General features: G+C 38.5%; 1 protein-coding gene across 3 annotated transcripts in view; it reads left to right on the top strand.

Moving 5' to 3' along the window:
* The first annotated feature begins 543 nt into the window (after positions 1–543).
* NLG-5 (neuroligin 5) overlaps positions 544–18,664 on the top strand; it is a 317,239-nt gene continuing 299,118 nt past the window's right edge. The window contains exons 1-3 of one of the 3 annotated variants that reach the window (XM_076539447.1): positions 544–568; positions 643–747; positions 1,126–1,232. The gene's annotated coding sequence lies outside the window, so the exon portion shown is untranslated. Of the gene's footprint in view, positions 569–642; positions 748–972; positions 992–1,125; positions 1,233–18,664 lie in introns of those variants that run through there. The other 2 variants (XM_076539446.1, XM_003699989.3) reach the window with 2 other exon arrangements.

The raw sequence follows: 18,664 nt of genomic DNA, 5'->3' as shown, positions 1-18,664 counted from the left end.
TTGGAGGTTCAGGGATTTGGGTTGTTGGAAATTTAGGTACTTAGAATTTGGGGATTCGGAAATTTGGGTAATTGGGTAATTTGGGAGTTTGGGTGATGTAGGACTCATATAGATATAGGACTCACATACATAGATATAGAACTCATATGCATATATGACTCTACTATAACATAAATTTCGAAATATTTCTATTTTATTCACTACATACGAATCTTTATAATATTTGGTTGATGTAAAAATTATTATAGTCACCTCTCATATAATAGCATTTTTTACTTTTCTCATCTTAGATACAACACTACATTATCTCACAATACTGTTCCTTACGTAAGTACATTACAACAAAATTTTTAATAATTAATTTTTCCCACAAATGTAATATTTAATCTTGACAATTCACTTTTTCAGAAAATTATTCAAATAATTTCAATTTAATTTACCGGTTTGAAATGTTATGTGAGCGCGCCACCAGAGTGCGCCACCACAGTGTGCCACTAGAGTGGCGTGCAGTGATCTACGACGTTCGCGAAAGCCATTATTTTGGCGCGTAAAGAGGCAACGCTTTGACGTGAGTATTGTCGTGAAATATTCTGTATTACTATTTCAAACTTGAAATTTATTGTAATAATTTGTGTTGTGTAGGTATTTGGGACTGAGTGCATAATTTATTTAACGAAAAAGTAGTGTCATGTGCCTGTACTGTGGATATCGTCCTGATGACGCGTGATGCTGTTGCTAAGTGAAAAGGTAAGTGATTTATTTTAATAATGGCGGAAAAGTAAATGTGTTCGCAAATGAATGAGTAAATAATTTATTGTCATGAAATATACTGCTTTATTATTTCACACTTGAAATTTATTGTGATAATTTGTGTTGTGTAGGTATTTGGAATCGAGTGCATAATTTATTTAATGAAAAAGTAGTGTCATGTGCTTGTGCTGATGCGTGGATATCGTCTTGATGACGCGTGATGCTGTTGCTAAGTGAAAAGGTAAGTGATTCATTTTAATAATGGCGGAAAAGTAAATGTGTTCACAAATGAATGAGTAAATAATTTATTGTCATGAAATATTCTGCATTATTATTTCACACTTGAAATTTATTGTGATAATTTGTGTTGCGTAGGTACTTGGGATCGAGTGCATAATTTATTTGACGAGTGAATAGTGTTATGTGCCTGTGTTGATGCGTGGATATCGTCCTGATGCGTCATGCTGTTGCCGAGCGAAAAGGTAAGTGATTTATTTTAATAATGGTGGAAAATGTGTTGATAAATCAATGAGTAAATAATTTATTGTCATGATGAGTGAATTGATGCAAGTAATAATTATATAACTCTTGCTGATGAAATAGTAATTTGTACTAATAATTTATTTTACGAAATTCGTACTGTGCTTCTATTAACCAGTTAAGTGCGTTCGACGCGTATACACGGCAGATCAAATTTCTACTGCGGTGCGTTTGAATAACGTATTCAGAAACGAATTGTTAGTTTTTTTTGACGAATATACATGTAACTCTTCCTCGTTTTTTGTAAAGTATATAATAGTACCATTTTCCCTGCGTTCGACGTGTATACACGTCGATACTTATTTTTAATTCCACTTTTGAAACTAAATTCCATAGTTAACTGGTTAAATTTTCACAGTACTTCTATCAAATTTTTACAGTACTCCCACTAAATTTTTACAGTACTTCCACTAAATTTTTACCGTAATTTATACTCGTGAGTGAATACTATCGATAGTTCCAATAAAAAACAGCTTCCCCAAACGAAACAAAACGCTGCACAATATAACCTGTAACAGATTCCCTCGAAAAATATAAACGAGAAATTCCGAAGCATACAATATCAATCTACCTGTCGATCATAAAATGAAACTTAATTTTCCGTCTGGTCGTGCCGGGTTAAGAGCACTCGATGAAAAACAAAGAGGAAAAGTGAGAAATCGTGAGGAAACATCGCTTACAGTGCCTTACTTCCGGCCTCTTGAGTGCCTTTTACAGAAATGTCTGCCGAACGAAATGTCTTTCCGTGTCCCTGCTACCTCTGTTAGAACCCTTTTCAAAGTGAAGGCCGAAACAACGTTGTTCCTAAACCGTTGTGCCTGGAATGGAGCACGTTCTTAAGCAACATCCGATAAGACCGTAAGTTTTCAACGAAAACTCCGCTCTTGCCTTCTGCAGCACACAAATTTTCGCCAACAACTTTCGAACGCTGCTGCAATTTATTAAATGCTCGTTACTGTTCCAAGTTTTTGATACAACCCTTCAATCATTTATTGTACACGGAGGCACTGTTTTCGGGTTTTAATTGTTTTGCGAAATTCAATTTGGGAGATTGAACATTTTCGTGTTTCGGTGATGGGAGTTTGATTAGTTTTCGATTCGGAAGTTTATTGGGAGGAATTTGAGAGGAATCTTGCAGGTTTGAAATGTTTATGCAATCGTTTTTTGGGGAGTTTTAGAAGAAGTTTGTAGTAATTTTGTGTTGTTTAATTTTATTCGAGTTTGTTTGTTTCGAGGACTGCTGTTTTAGGTCGGCGGCCATTTTGTATTATGGACGCGGGACGTTTAAATTATTTTCTTAGATCTCCAAGCTCTAAATTAATGTAGCACAAGTATTTTGCATTATGTCACCAAATTTTTTTGGATTATGAATGTTTAAAAATTGGTAACTGTTCTCTGTAATTATCTTTTTACTGTAAAAAATAACAAAATGTCTATATGATTATATTCAAGAATATTAACATCAAGTTCTTCAAAAGTATTCTACTCTGATTTTTGTTAGTCAAGTACATTTTAGGATTTTTATTATTTAAGTATATTTTTAAGATTTTTGTTAGTCAAGTACATTTTATTATTTTTTTTATTTAAGTATATTTTTAAGATTTTTGTTAATTAGTTACATTTTATGATTTTTATTACTGAAGTATATTTTTAAGATTTTTGTTATTTAAGTATATTTTTAAGATTCTTGTTATTTGAGTATATTTTTCAGATTCTTTCATACTTCATCAAGTTATATCAAACTCTACCAGATTATTTTCAAACTCGTACTAACATTCTAATTAATTTTCACGTGAAAGTAAATGAGGAAATCAACGTCTCAGACCCACCAGTTCCAGAAAGAGAGAAACACTATTCTAAACAATTCTTTCTCCGAACATAATGGAATTGTCCAATAAACGGAAGATCTGGCGTTGAATCTCGGTCCAATAAACCTGATCTATTCTTCGCCCTGTCGTTCAGAAATAGGATTCTTGCCGTTTATGCTCCCCTTGCTTCGTGTTTCGTAAGACAACCGTTTGTGCATTAGATCAAACGAAGGATCAAATCCCCTTTCCAATAAACTTATGGTCAATCTTGTTCACACTCTAATCCCTTCGAACGTATGATTGAAGAACTAACTGTATATGTGACGTTGTCTGTCCTCGTCTACAGGCAACGTGTCTGAACTGCTAATACATCAGAGTATTTTTAGGACTTTTATTGTTCAAGTATATTTTTAGGATTTTTGTTATAGAAATACATTTTAAGATTCTTATTCTTTAAGATAAATGTACTCTTTAAGTACATTTTGAGATTCTTGTTATTTGAGTACATATTTAAGGTTTTTGTTATTTCAGTATATTTTTAAGACTTTTGTTAGTCAAGTATATTTTATGATTTTTGTTATTTGAGTATATTTTTAAGATTTTTGTTATTTGAGTACATTTTAGGATTTTTATTATTTAAGTATATTTTTTAAGATTTTTGTTAGTCAAGTACATTTTAAGATTCTCATTGTTCATGTATGTTTTAGAATCTTCATTGCCTAAGTATAGTTTATGATTTTTATTGTGGAAGTATATTTTAATATTTTTGTTGCTGAAGTTTCACTTTTTGATGCTGTTTCAAGATCTGCATTGTTCAAGTATGTTTTAAGATGTGTATTATACAAATATATTTTTAAAATATTCATTATTGCCCCTCCATTGTGCAGTCTAGTGTTACATCCACATATGTGATACATTGATCTAACTTAAACATACTACATGACGTTTGTAACCATTGCCTAATTAGTTACGTTAAACATTAAGTATCTTATCAATTTCATAAACCGATTAATCAAATCAATAACAAACTTTCGTCCAGCCATTTTATCCCTGTGAGAAAAGCGTTTCACGATATCACGTTCGACGAAATAGTTTGAAGGAAGGCAAGCTTTCAACGTCCGCGTCGCCATTAACGGTCGAGTGTATTTAGTTTGCGAGCGAGCTCGAACGTGGAGGAGCAGCGGCAACAGTAATAAGACAGGCGGAGGAACGAAGAAGGCGCGAACTCGCACGGGCCGAAACAAGCGGCCAAAGAAGGTGAGAAAGAACAGACGAAGAAGAGAGAAAGTCCACGGAGATGGAGAGCTCTCAGCAAATTGGAGAGTCCCGGCCTTTTCTATTGCGTGCCCGTTTCCATTCGCACGGAAACATCGGCGCGCCCCTGTTTCCTCCCTTTTCAACTTCCCTCCATTTTTTTTTCTCTTCCGCTCTTCTGCTTTTTACCCGCCTCTCTCTCTGTTTCGTTCCGTTTCAACCGTGGCCTCGTTCGTTTCGTCGCGTACTCCGAGAAAATAAGTGGCCTGGTCTAGCAACGAGGGTCACTTATCGTCGCGGGCCATCTGCGGCTGTTGTGAAAAGTCTGCTCACGGGGATGATACACGTGTCTCGACTTGAAGATAAGACGGTAATCTTTTCTATCAAGGAAATCGATTTCTAGGATATTATTTGTGTTTATCGACTGTCGTCGTTATTACCTCTAGCGTTTTCAGAATATATTATACAGGGTGTCTCTGTAGGTCCCCGATCTTGTATGTAGTGAATTAGTATGTGATTATTCGGTGATAGGTAGTACTTGTGGTGATCCAGCGCGTGGGAATTCAATACTTGGGGACTCAACGCATAGTCATTCGACGTATGGGAATTCGACGCGTGGGAGTTCTACGCGTGGGTATTCGACGCGTAAGAATTCGGGGCGTGGTAATTCTACGCGTGGGTATTCGGGGCGTGGTGATTTGACGCGTGGAAATTCTACGCGTTGGTATTCGGCGCGTGAGTAATTCTACGCGTGGGTAAAACGACGCGTGGGTAATTCGGGGCGTGGTAATTCGATGCGTGGGAGTTCTACGCGTGGGAATTCGGGGCGTGGTGATTCGACGCGTGGAAATTCTACGCGTTGGTATTCGACGCGTGGGTAATTCGGGGCGTGGTAATTCGATGCGTGGGAATTCGGGGCGTGGTGATTCGACGCGTGGATAATTCAACGCGTGGATAATTCAACGCGTGGGTAATTCGACGCGTGGGTAATTCGACGCGTGGGTAATTCGACGCGTCGGTAATTCGACGCGTGGGTAATTCGACGCGTAGATAATTCGATGCGTGGGTAATTCGACGCGTGGGTAATTCGACGCGTGGGTAATTCGACGCGTGGGTAATTCGACGCGTGGGTAATTCGACGCGTGGGTAATTCGACGCGTGGGTAATTCGACGCGTAGATAATTCGATGCGTGGGTAATTCGACACGGGGGTAATTCGACGCGTAGATAATTCGACGCGTGGGTAATTCGACGCGTAGATAATTCGATGCGTGGGTAATTCGATGCGTGGGTAATTCGACGCGTAGATAATTCAACGCGTGGTTATTTCGACGCGTGGTTAATTCGACGCGTGGGTAATTCGATGCTTGGTATTTCGACGCGTACTAATTCTGCCGACTCAATAGACTCAAACTAACGCAATTCTGCTTCCTCACTGACAATAAGTTTCCCTACAACTTTGTCAGTAAAATAAAAAGTAGGTCATTGCTGTCAATCGTCCAGCCTATTTCATTTACCCAGAATAATTACCCCTTGTCCAAAACACGAGCAAATCGAACTTATAATAAAAGGTCTACTCCGACATCAAACTTCATTCCCGAATAATTTCCGCCATGCATTATTCCGAGCCCGTCCAAACTTTCCGCCGAACTCTCCCGCGAAAAAATAGCAAATAAATCTTTCTCTCGCGTGCCGTCACTCTTTAAAAAGCGTATTTTGCAAGAAGCGTAAAAAAGAAGGAGCACTTCCTATCGTCGAGAAGCGTTTTATCATTCCTCTGCAACTTTTATCAGACACACTTTTAGCGTGGCGTCGTAGTTTCAAAGATAGTTTTCCGAGCTTGTCCGGCGGTCGCACACACGTTTTCCACGCATTCACCGTCGAGTAGAAAAAAAAAGGGGAGCGAAATAAGCGTTTGCTCGTTCAAAGGTGAGGTCAAAAATTTTCAATTGCCAGCACACTTTCACTCGCGGTTAAATTTCCAGCCACGTTTTCGCTCCACCCTTTTTTTCTATTCGGTGCATTTCTCTCTTCTGTTCGACCATCTACGGCGAAAAACAGAGAGGGGCGAAATGAAAGGAGACTCGCCACGAGCGTCGCTCGATATAGCCGAATGTCAACGCGTGCATTTATAAACGTTCGGACTAAGTACCGTCGTTTTCATCAACGGGTTAATATCGGGTCGAAAATGGCCGCTTGATCCGCTACATTTCTTCTTCCATGAAAAAAGAGTTTCTAAATTAACAGACTTTTTTGCTTGCTTTTGCAACCTTTTATTGCAGGATGAACATTTTTATTACTGTGAGCTTTCCGGGAATTCGGGTGATGAAAGTGAAAATTTAATTATTGCCATTAATAACTGGAATTCCTTTTTCTGATGCTTCATTTTTCTGCAGTCGAAATATGTACACGTATGTTGGAAAAGGAAGAAAAAAATTGTAACAAAGTGAATGTGATAAATATTTTATTTGTAACATTTTCGTTTTGAAACATTTCAGTTCTGAGAAATTACTCGATCAATTCCGTAAATTTGATCAAAGAGCAGAATCTGTTTGTTGCGAAATATCTTTGATAAGTAATTAAAAGTTGAAGTATAAAGGATCCAAAAAACGTGGGGTATTGTTCGAGCGGGCTTGTTGCAAAATCGATAGAGTTCAAAGAATACGTTTCCTGTTTTCCTTACCCATTCATTGGTCGAGCTTCAAAGTGAAAAGGCAGCTTCTGCGACAAAGCGTTCCAGAAAATTACAATAGCAGACTTTGAAGCACCGTCACGAAGAGATACTTCACTGACAAACGTCTACACATAAAAATGTCTTCACTTTTACTATTAGCAAAGTCTTTAAAATCCTTTCCGAAAAATTGCACGACTGTTTTTGAGCTCTTGTGAACCCCAATCCTTTATAAAAAAAATTACAATTGTTTGTGCGATTTATTTCAAGTCTTTTACAATTTTGTGAGATACGCATTTCAAATACTTCACAAATTTACAATTTTAGTATTTGCAAGACTTTTTAGACTTCAGGTCCTTTAGTAAGATTTTATTTATCAAAAATCTTCCACAGAAAAATTTTATAATTTAATAATAATATTTCTACTATTGCAAATTTTCTATCCAGACATGTATGCAATATGCTTGCAACGTTATTTACTTTTAATCAGGTTTCTTTCGCGAGTCTCGCACGAACAATCGGTGTTTTAACGTTGTTTTTCCGATATGCAGCAGCGAATAAACAGGGCCAGAGATTCAGAAGCCTGACAGGAAAATTGTGAACGTTTCCGGGGAAAGAAGTTCCCGAGCAAACCGTATGCATACTGCTGGTTACACTGTGTTTACTCGAGCCAGGTAACCCCACGGGAATACGGGATACGAGCGTCTCACAGTTTGTCCCTGGAACTCATGGCAACGATTTCTATATCGAACCAACCTGGCGTGTATGGATTTCTTTCATGCGCGATAGAGACGTTTCGCAGGCTGTGCACGGACCGAAACTCGTACTCTCTGCTCGTCGGCGGAATAATTTTTGACGCTACGGGCGGTTGTTCTGCAGGATCTGATGCTTTTTATTTTGGATTATCGATTCTGGTGGGTGCAGGATGCTGGGATAACGTTTAACAGCTTCTACAGGGGATTTTATACTGATTTTTATGTTGATACTATTGTTTCAGTGGGAGAAATGTTTTTATATATGAATTTTAATGGTACATATTCTGCTTGTCTGATCACATATAATATTACACATAAGCTTATTCTACTTGTCTGACCACACATGGTATCACGCACAGGCTTATTCTACTTGTCTGACCACATATGATATCACACATTGTCTTATTCTACTTGTCTGACCACATATGATATTAAACACTGTCTTATTCTACTTGTCTGACCACATATGATATCACACACTGTCTTACTCTACTTGTCTGGCCACATATGATATCACACACTGTCTTATTCTACTTGTCTGAACACATATGATATCGCACATTGTCTTATTCTACTTGTCTGAACACATATGATATCGCACATTGTCTTATTCTACTTGTCTGACCATATATGATATCACACATTGTCTTATTCTACTTGTCTGACCACATATGATATCACACATTGTCTTATTCTACTTGTCTGACCACACATGATATTACACACTGTCATAATCTACTTGTCTGGCCACATATGAAATCATACATTGCCTTATTCTACTTGTCTTGCCACATATGAAACCATACAATGTCTTATTCTACTTGTCTGGCCACATATGATATCACACATTGTCTTATTCTACTTGTCTGACCACATATGATATCACACACTGTCATAATCTACTTGTCTGGCCACATATGATATCACACACTGCCTTATTCTACTTGTCTGACCACATATGGTCTTACACACTGTCTTAATCTATTTGTCTGACCACTTTTTCGATAACTCATCGTATCAGATGTCCACTACTTGTCTGACTACCACCACCATCCGTAATCACGGTGCACAATTGTTAAACAAATCGCATCCGACAGTCAAACACTCTCGAAAGTCTCTGTGGCGCGATTCGATAGGTCGATCAGATCGACAAGTTCATCCCCCGGTCGCGATAAAGAGCTGGTAATCGGCGTTAAAGAAAAAGAGAAACACAGTAGAAAGAAGTAGTAAAAGAGAAACGAAAGAGTACCAAAGCGATCCGGTGGAGATCCCATCGAGCGGAACGGATTAAATTGAAAAATCACGGCCGCGGGTCTACCTTGGGGCTCGCTTTGTCAAGTCAGATTACGCGGCCGAGATTATTTCCGTGATCCAAGGAAAACGCCTTCTCGTCCACGGGAAAGCTGGAAGACTCGCGTAGGTAAAGCCGGAGCCGGTTCGATTAAGAAGACCAGAGGCGGAATTGCTGCTCTTCCGATGCAACCTCCTGAAGAGGGTCGTCGAGCTGACATCGTGAAGTGGCTTCCTGGAGGTCAGGTTTTATCTTCTCTCGAAATTCCATCGTCTTATAGCACCGGTTTCCTCTCGCTATCTCCTTTTCAATTTCACTTTCTTCGTCTCGGCCCGCTGCAAATTCGGCCGCCATTCGAAATCTCGAATTTGCATCTCGACGCTTCCGATTGCTCAGGGAATAACCGAGCAGGGAAAGGGTGGTATTAAGATTCCTACGGTGAAATCGACCCCGGATCGAAATGTCGAGGACAAGTTTTTATTCCGATGGGACAGGGTTTCTCGCTGATTAATTTTTTCCTCAGAAGAGTGGAATTAGCGAACGTGCGAAAATCGTAGTTCATGCAATAATTGAATAGTAATATTATGGAGAATCAAAATGAACAAAAATACTACCACTAAATGTCTATACAGTTGAAATAGTAATATAATTATACAATAAATAATGGAAGTAGAATAAAAAAAAGGAAACAATTGTCCGAAAGAAATTCAATGCGTGGTAATTCGACGCGTAGTAATTCGATACGTAGTGATTCGACGCGTAGGAATTCGGCGCGTGGTAATTCTATATGTGGTAATTCGACGCGTGATAATTCCACGCGTGGTAATTCGACGCGTGGTAATTCGACGCGTGGCAATTCCACGCGTGGTAATTCGACGCGTGGCAATTCGATGCTTGACAATTCCACGCGTGGTGATTCGACGCGTGACAATTCCACGCGTGGTGATTCCACGCGTGGTAATTCAACGCGTGGTAATTCGACGCGTGGTAATTCGAAACGTGGTAATTCGATGCGTGGGAATTCAGTGCGTGGTAATTCGACGCGTAGTAATTCAATGCGTGGTAATTTGACGTGTGGTAATTCAATGCGTGGTAATTCAATGCGTGACAATTCCACGTGTGGTAATTCGACGCGTGACAATTCCATGCGTGGTAATTCGATGCGTGACAATTCCACGCGTGGTAATTCGACGCGTGACAATTCGACGCGTGGTAATTCCACGCGTGGTAATTCGACGCGTGGTAATTCGACGCGTGGTAATTCGACGCGTGGTAATTCGACGCGTGGTAATTCAGTGCGTGGTAATTCGACGCGTGGTAATTCAATGCGTGGTAATTCGACGCGTGGTAATTCAACGCGTGGTAATTCGACGCGTGACAATTCAATGCGTGGTAATTCCACGGATAGTAATTCAACACAAAAAGATGAAAACAATTGTCGGAAAGAAATCGAATATCGAATATATGGAAATAAAGTTCTCAAAAAAAAGGAGGGAGTTGGAAACAAACGACAGAATGATTACAGGCCCTCCAGAAGAAATTTAATATTCCCAACAGGCAGGTGCTAAAACAGACAGGGAAAGAGCAATTGGGGTTGCATGCAACACGATTCGTTTTTCAGGAAAACGACCCTCTCTAGCCGAGCAAAGAACGGGGCGCAACGAGAATTCATCACGGCAGGTGATCGATGCACCGTGAAATTTACAACGGAACGCAGAGTGGTACTTCGGCACGGAAATATTTCAAACTATGCGAAATATTTCTCAATAACTTGGCTTTGCTAGAACACGAGCCCGGTTGTTCGCGTGTCGACGTTGTTATACCGATATGACATACACGGGGTACACGCTGGAGGAAATACTATTTTCTCTGCTTTTTACGATTTTTAAGAAACCGTCTTTTACTGCTTCAGATATTGATTAGCAATAAGGTTTTCGTATTTATTTATCAGTTTTTATTTTTTCGGGTAATTTGCAGTTTGTCTTCTTTAATTGTTCATGGAAAATTCATCAACTTAATAGAAGGTATTGGTTTGTTAAGAAAATTGAATTTCAGATAGGAAATTAGGTGATGAGAGTGAAAATTGTTTTTTGGATTCAACTTATTTTACATGGAACTCTTTATTCTTTTTGTAGTAAAATTTTGCATAAGATTGTATTAGTTTACTGTCTTCTAAAAAATTTATCAGCCCTTCAACTATAAAATATAAACGTAGTTGAATGTCTGACAACAATTAAAAAATATCAATTACAATAAAAAAGTTAGAATTTTAGCAAACACTCTAAATTTCCATTAATAAAAAAAAATAAAGTGAAAATATCACAATGAAATTTTCAACAATATTTATTAACAAATAGTTGTAAATTGAACATACAATACAATCCAGTTAATACAATGCAGGACAGTCTATTGTCTGGCAGGATAATCTCTATTCCATAGCTTGTCTGACTACCTATCGACTATCACTACTTAACAATGCCATTGTAACCTTTATTCTTCCCCCATAACTCATTACACTTTTGTAAATTAGAAATTGATTACAGAAATAATCAGAATACTTCAGCAAGTTTTTATAAAATATTTTCTCCATGTAGATGGCTCAAATATTACCTCCCTTTGCATATTTTGCAAATTTTATACATTCGTTTGCATATTTTGAAAAATGTACACATCCGCATATTTTGCGAATTTTATACACTCGCATATTTTCGGAGACTGCGTAAATATTTATGGTCTAATAATTCATGGTGAAATTACATATTTGTGATTATTATAAATGTCCCATCAATATTAATAAAATTTGCCGCTCCATTTGTAATGTGTTACAGAAATTCCTGATCTATCAAATGTACTGAAACGTTTGGTTAAATATTTGATGAACATTTCTAACAGTTATCGACTGTACTGCTTTCACGATTTGCAAACAGTGGAATATTTTAATTCACAGTGATAATTTAATAACAATATATGAATTCAGTATGTTAAATTTGAACGAGCTTCATAGTTTCACGAAATACACCTTTCATTATTTAATATCTTCCACAGTGGCAGCAATTTTTCACCGCATCGTTTCAGTTTATTTCGATACAATTTATCCACAGGATATTTTTCTTTCATCTTCTCCTAAGAACATATCTTTCCGAGAGGAATTAATTTGTATTTGCTTATCGATTCCCCGTTTTCTGCAGCGTCCACGTTTCATATAAATGCGGCTTACAGAAATTCCATGCAGAAAGTGCACATCGGAGAAGAAATATTTTCTCAGCACTCGTTAATTTCTTTCTTCCGATCGAATATTTAATCTGCTGGAATTAATTATCGGGGACGTTTCGATGCGTAATTAAATTAATACCCGGACCCAATTTATTATAATTTCGTACTGCGATTTGGGATTGCAGCTTCCATTTTATCGCTTAACTCATTTATAACAAATTTCATGAACATTGCATTGAAAATTAGTTGAAATCCACAATTATATTAACAATTACTGCAAAAATACAGTCACTAAAATTTAATTAAAACGTACAATGAACGTTTAAAATATAATAAATGATATTTTTCGTTGAAATGTGAATCGAGTTGTGTAACTGATCTGCGCATGCAGATGTAATAAATAGATAGATAGAGATGCAAGATGATTTCATACGTAGTTTGAATAATTATGCTATCTGGTGATTCTAGTTTTGGCGATTTGAAGTTGGGCGCTTTGCGAGTCTATAGGGTACACATCAGGGAAGGAGTATTCAATGCGTGGTGATTCAACGCATAGTGATTCGACGCGTGGTTATTTGACGCGTGACAATTCAACGCGTGGTAATTCGATATGTGGTAATTCGATACGTGGTAATTCGACGCGTGATAATTCGATACGTGAGAGTTCTACACTTGGTAATTCGATACGTGACAGTTCCACGCTTGGTAATTCGATACGTGACAGTTCCACGCTTGGTAATTTGATACTTAGTAGTTTGACGCGTAGGAATTCGATGCATAGTAATTCGACGCGTGGTAATTCGACGCGTGGGAATTCGACGCGTGGTAATTCGATGCCTGGTAATTCAATGCGTGGTAATTCGACGCGTGGTAATTCTACGCGTGGTAATTCTACGCGTGGTAATTTGACGCGTAGGAATTCGGTGCGTAGTAATTCGACGCGTGGTAATTCTATGCGTGGTAATTCGACGCGTGGGAATTCGACGCGTGGTAATTCGATGCGTGGTAATTCGTCGCGTGGTAATTCGATGCGTGGGAATTCGACGCGTGGTAATTCGACGCGTGGTAATTCGATGCGTGGTAATTCGACGCGTAGGTAATTCAACGCGTGGTAATTCGACGCGTAGTTAATTCGACGCGTGGGTAATTCGACGCGTGGGTAATTCGATGCGTGGTAATTCGACGCGTAGGTAATTCAACGCGTGGTAATTCGATGCGTGGTAATTCGACGCATGGAAGTTCGTCGCTTGGTAATTCGACGCGTGGTAATTCTATACGTTGTAATTCGACGCGTGGTAATTCGTCGCTTGGTAATTCGACGCGTGATAATTCGACGCGTCTTACAACTGATGTAGATCTCTGAAATGTGGAGTAGCTAATGCGATTCTGAATAAAATTTCTCTTTGCAGAATCATATTATTACATTTCAACATGAAAGTCAATATTAAAATAGCACAAATAACGAGAACAAATGTTTAATCCTTCTCGAATATACACACGAAGCGGAAATAATTAGCCAGCAAGTAATAGCATGATAAATGCATTAATTAAAATTGCCGGGTAAAATGTGTGCATTGTAAATTGTAACATTAATCAAAATGTGAGAGGTGATATTTAATCACATAGTCGTTCGTAATCAAAAGATTATTTATTCATACAAATTGCCGGTTTACCGTCGAATATTTCGAAATTATTTGCAAAATATCACCTAAATATTCATTAAAAGCATCATCATATTAAATGCCCGAAGTTTCTTTCGCGGTTGATATTCGGTCCACGCATTAAAGTCACTCTGTGCCAACGGTGCCCCTTAAATGCGTTGTGTAATGTATTTTACGTCTCGCGGTATTTTGCATAATTCGCGCTTTGCATATTCCACTTGGACGTCATGTGCATGAATGATACCGCATATTTCGTAAGCATATGCATCTAGGGGAAATCAGTTTCGTCGTTCGTAACGATGCTCCATTATTTTTATACTAGATAGTCAAAAAATTATTACACCTGATACTTCTGTTCGCATATTTTTAAATAAAATATGAACACAGTACCTTCATTTTGCATTTCAAGTAACTCGATAACTTCAAAATCTTTTATTTTTTATTTTCTTGTCTGATCACCTATATGACGCACCAGGTGCGTCCTGAGTATAAATTTGTATTTCAAGTAAATATTCGGAATATTTTTGAAAAATGGGATGGTGTAGGAAGAGTATACCAAATTGATGTTATTTTAACGTGATCGGTATTTAAATTTTTATTACATTGCACGTTTTTGTGCTTTGACCGGCAAACAGTGCTGGCAAATATTTTTCCAGGCAAACATTCTGCGACAACGTTCGCGTACACGAAATATGCGGTATGGAAATGTGTCGTTTGATCGCGGGGTTCCATAATTAGCCGCTGTCGTCCGGGCGTATCGAATGCGATCGCTTTAGCGAGCAACTCGATAAAATCGTAGCGGCGATCCTTTTGATTAGGATACACATTCAATTCGAGCCGGCCACACCGTCGAAATTCCGCGTGTCTCTGTACGCAATTTTCGCACGATTCAGAATTACAGAGGCGGTACACGTCCTGTCGCGTCCCGTGGCCGTTTAAATTAACAAAGCCCGTGTTATAACGAAGCGGGAAACAATCGCTAAATTGTGCGGTCGAAAATGTTTCATCGGCCCCCGTTGGAAATATTACCGGACCGATAGGTGACACGGAAATTATTTTCGATCCCTCGATACCCCGTACAATTTCCGATCGTGTTACTTCACTTGTTTTTCCCCTTATTTTTGCATTAAACCGCGTTTCGCCGAAAGGTGTAATTAACCGGCGTTGTTTTCGAAACGCGTTTTGTTTCTGCGGATCATCCTGCTGATGGAGGAAATAAATATTTGCTTGAATAATGGATTGATTTCGGCCTCGGATTTTGTTTGCAAAGGTAATGGAGTTCATGGGTCAGAATGTTTTATGGAAAGTGAAAATAAATTGCGGGTTTCGAAGAATATTTGATTGGCTACCTGTTTCATATTACACATTCGTGGAAAAGTTTGAAATGATACAATCGGTGATCATTGATTGGACTGACCACATGTGTAACTTTTTTAATAGGTGAAATATGTGTTGTTTGTTTCCACTTCTCTGATGAAAAATTGTCTTGGACTACTTAGTAGAATATTCATTATACTGTGGTGCACTTGTAATCTATTATAGAAAAATATCGTCTTATTCTACTGGTCTGACTAGGTGCATTGGAATGATTCCCTTAGGTACTTTATTCAATGTCTGTTGAATATTAGACACTCTTACTCTACTTGTCTGACCACCTGTGACAAGTGGAGTGTCTCATTCTACTTGTCTGACCACCTGTGATAAGTGGGGTGTCTTATTCTACTTGTCTGACCAGCTATATTAAATAATGTGTCTTATACCACTTGTCTTACTAGCTATGTTAAGTGATGTGTTTTATTCTACTTGTCTGACCAGTTATATTAAATGATGAGTCTTATTCTACTTGTCTGACCAGTTATATTAAGTGATGTGTCTTATTCTACTTGTCTGACTAGCTATGTTAAATGATGTGTCTTATACTACTTGTCTGACCAGCTATATTAAAAATGACGTGTCTTATACTACTTGTCTGACTAACTATATTAAAGGATGAGGCTTATTCTACTTGTCTGACCAGTTATATTAAATGATGAGTCTTATTCTACTTGTCTGACCAGTTATATTAAGTGATGTGTCTTATTCTACTTGTCTGACCAGCTATGTGAAGTGATGTGTCTTATACTACTTGTCTGACCAGCTATATTAAAAGTGATGTGTCTTATACTACTTGTCTGACTAACTATATTAAATAATATGTCTTATACTACTTGTCTGACCAGCTATATTAAATGATGTGTCTTATTCTACTTGTCTGACCAGCTATATTAAATGATATGTCTTATTCCACTTGTCTGACTAGCTATATTAAATGATATGTCTTATTTTACTTGTCTGACCAGCTATGTTAAGTGGTGTGTCTTATACTACTTGTCTAAATTATATTTCTTCGTTACTGCCACACGCAAAGGCATCACTAAAACAAATATAACATAGAAAATGAAGCATAATAATTCATCAAGCCCTCTGTTTATTCTCACTCGTTCTAATCCTTCGGAATTCTGAACGCTTCTAGCTCTACGCGTGTGTGTGTTGTGCGACTTTAACGAGTGTACAGATCGAAGCACACGTAAGCCCCAAAATCGACGCCAACTTTCAATCTGTCCTCGCGAAGTTTAAATGCCAACTTGGGAGCGATTTGAGTTTCCAAACTTCCCGAAGTAAACAACGATTGTTTACACTGGATGCTTGGGAACCGGCGGATAACAGATTCATCGAGGACATACCTAGATGGATTTTAAGTCTTTCGAAATTCCGAATGCGTCTTCGTAAATTACGCAACTGATATCGTTGCATAACCGGAGTATCATACAAATTCAATGCATTAGTTGATTATGAAAGCGTTATAGATCCTCCTGTGTTCGTGATGCTTGCGCTAATTTTATGCGATATACAATAATGGGCAATCTAATCCAGGCACACAAATCACAAAAGGATTGCTGTTTCGCAGATATCTTAGGCAAACAGTAGATACGAGGCAATGTGTCAGCTACCATGGATTAAACTAAGACTACCGTAAATTATGCTGCCAATTCGATAAGAGTAATTAACAACGATTACTGCTAAATCCTCTCAACAATTCTGCTTTTGTCCGAGATCGTGTACTGCCTTATTCAAAACCGACAGTTCAATAACATAGAATGTATTCGAACACGTTTCAACAAAAGCTCATTTATAAGGGAAGGTAGGGTTCATTTTTAAGGGACATTTTTAATTTCTCTCCGGAACTACCCGCCACAAAATGCATTATAGAAGATTGAACGAGAAAGAAGACAAATAATATAAAACCGCATTGTTCACGTAACAATGAGCCACATTACACAATAGTTTTTATCCACTTATTTTTTTCGTCGAAACAGACACCACATCCCTTTTCATTTTCCATTATCCGCGTACGAAACCCACGGTCGAAGTTAGTATCGATCAATGTGCTGCAATATAATCCGACGGGCGAGCTGGCGAGCCTCGACCTCGCATAAAACAATATAATCCAGGTAATAGGATAACAAGCGGTTCGTCTGCCGGTCAAACGGGACAAGTATGAGCGGATGTGCCCCATTTAGTGTTCCAACAATTTCATGCTATTCTAGTCATTTCTCTGCTACTAATTATCGCGTAGTACATATGTAAATGTGTCAGGAATGATATTTGGACTGCTACATGAGGTCTATCACTTCTCACTTTATAATTAACATATCAAATTTATAAATTTCTACCTTTCTAAATTTGCATATTTTTCAGTTGTTAAAGAAATTATGGCAGAAATTGAAATGCTGAATAGTTGAGGAACTTTGTAGTAGTTTAGTCGGTGTGCATTTGGTAGATATTGAGTCATGTGGTGGGTTATATGTTGAATCGTGACGCATTGGAATGCTGTGAATTCAAGTGTCATGATGGATTATTAAGTATTGAATTACGTGTTGTAGAGTGATAGGTGGAAGTGTTGGGTTGCCATGCTTTGAATCAGTAAGCGTCGAATTATTATGTATCGAATTACCACGCGACGAATTTGCCATGCGTCGAATTACCACGCTTCGAATTACCACGCATTGTGTTACCCACGCGTCGAATTACCCACGCGTCGAATTACCCACGCGTCGAATTACCCAAGCGTCGAATTACCCACGCGTCAAATTACCACGCATCAAATTACTCACGCATCGAATTACCCACGCGTCGAATTACCCAAGCGTCGAATTACCCACGCGTCGAATTACCACGCATTGTATTACCCACGCGTCGAATTACCTACGCATCGAATTACCCACGCGTGGAATTACCCACGCAATGTATTACCCACGCGTCGAATTATCCACGCGACGAATTACCACGCATCAAATTACTCACGCGTTGAATTACCACGCATCGAATTACCCACGCGTCGAATTACCCAAGCGTCGAATTACCCACGCGTCGAATTACCACGCATTGTATTACCCACGCGTCGAATTACCTACGCATCGAATTACCCACGCGTGGAATTACCCACGCATCGAATTACCCACGCGTCGAATTACCACGCATTGAATTACCCACGCGTCGTATTACTACGCGTTGAATTACCCACGCGTCGAATTTCCCACGCGTCGAATTACCACGTGTCGAATTATTATGTATCGAATTACCACGCGACGAATTTGCCATGCGTCGAATTACCACGCGTTGAATTACCACGCGTCGAATTACCACGCATCGAATCACTATGCGTTGAATCACCACATATTG

The sequence above is a fragment of the Megachile rotundata genome, chromosome 14 (genome assembly GCF_050947335.1).
Source record: "Megachile rotundata isolate GNS110a chromosome 14, iyMegRotu1, whole genome shotgun sequence".
Lineage (NCBI taxonomy): Eukaryota > Metazoa > Arthropoda > Insecta > Hymenoptera > Megachilidae > Megachile > Megachile rotundata.
This window is presented reverse-complemented; position numbering and strand designations above follow the sequence as displayed.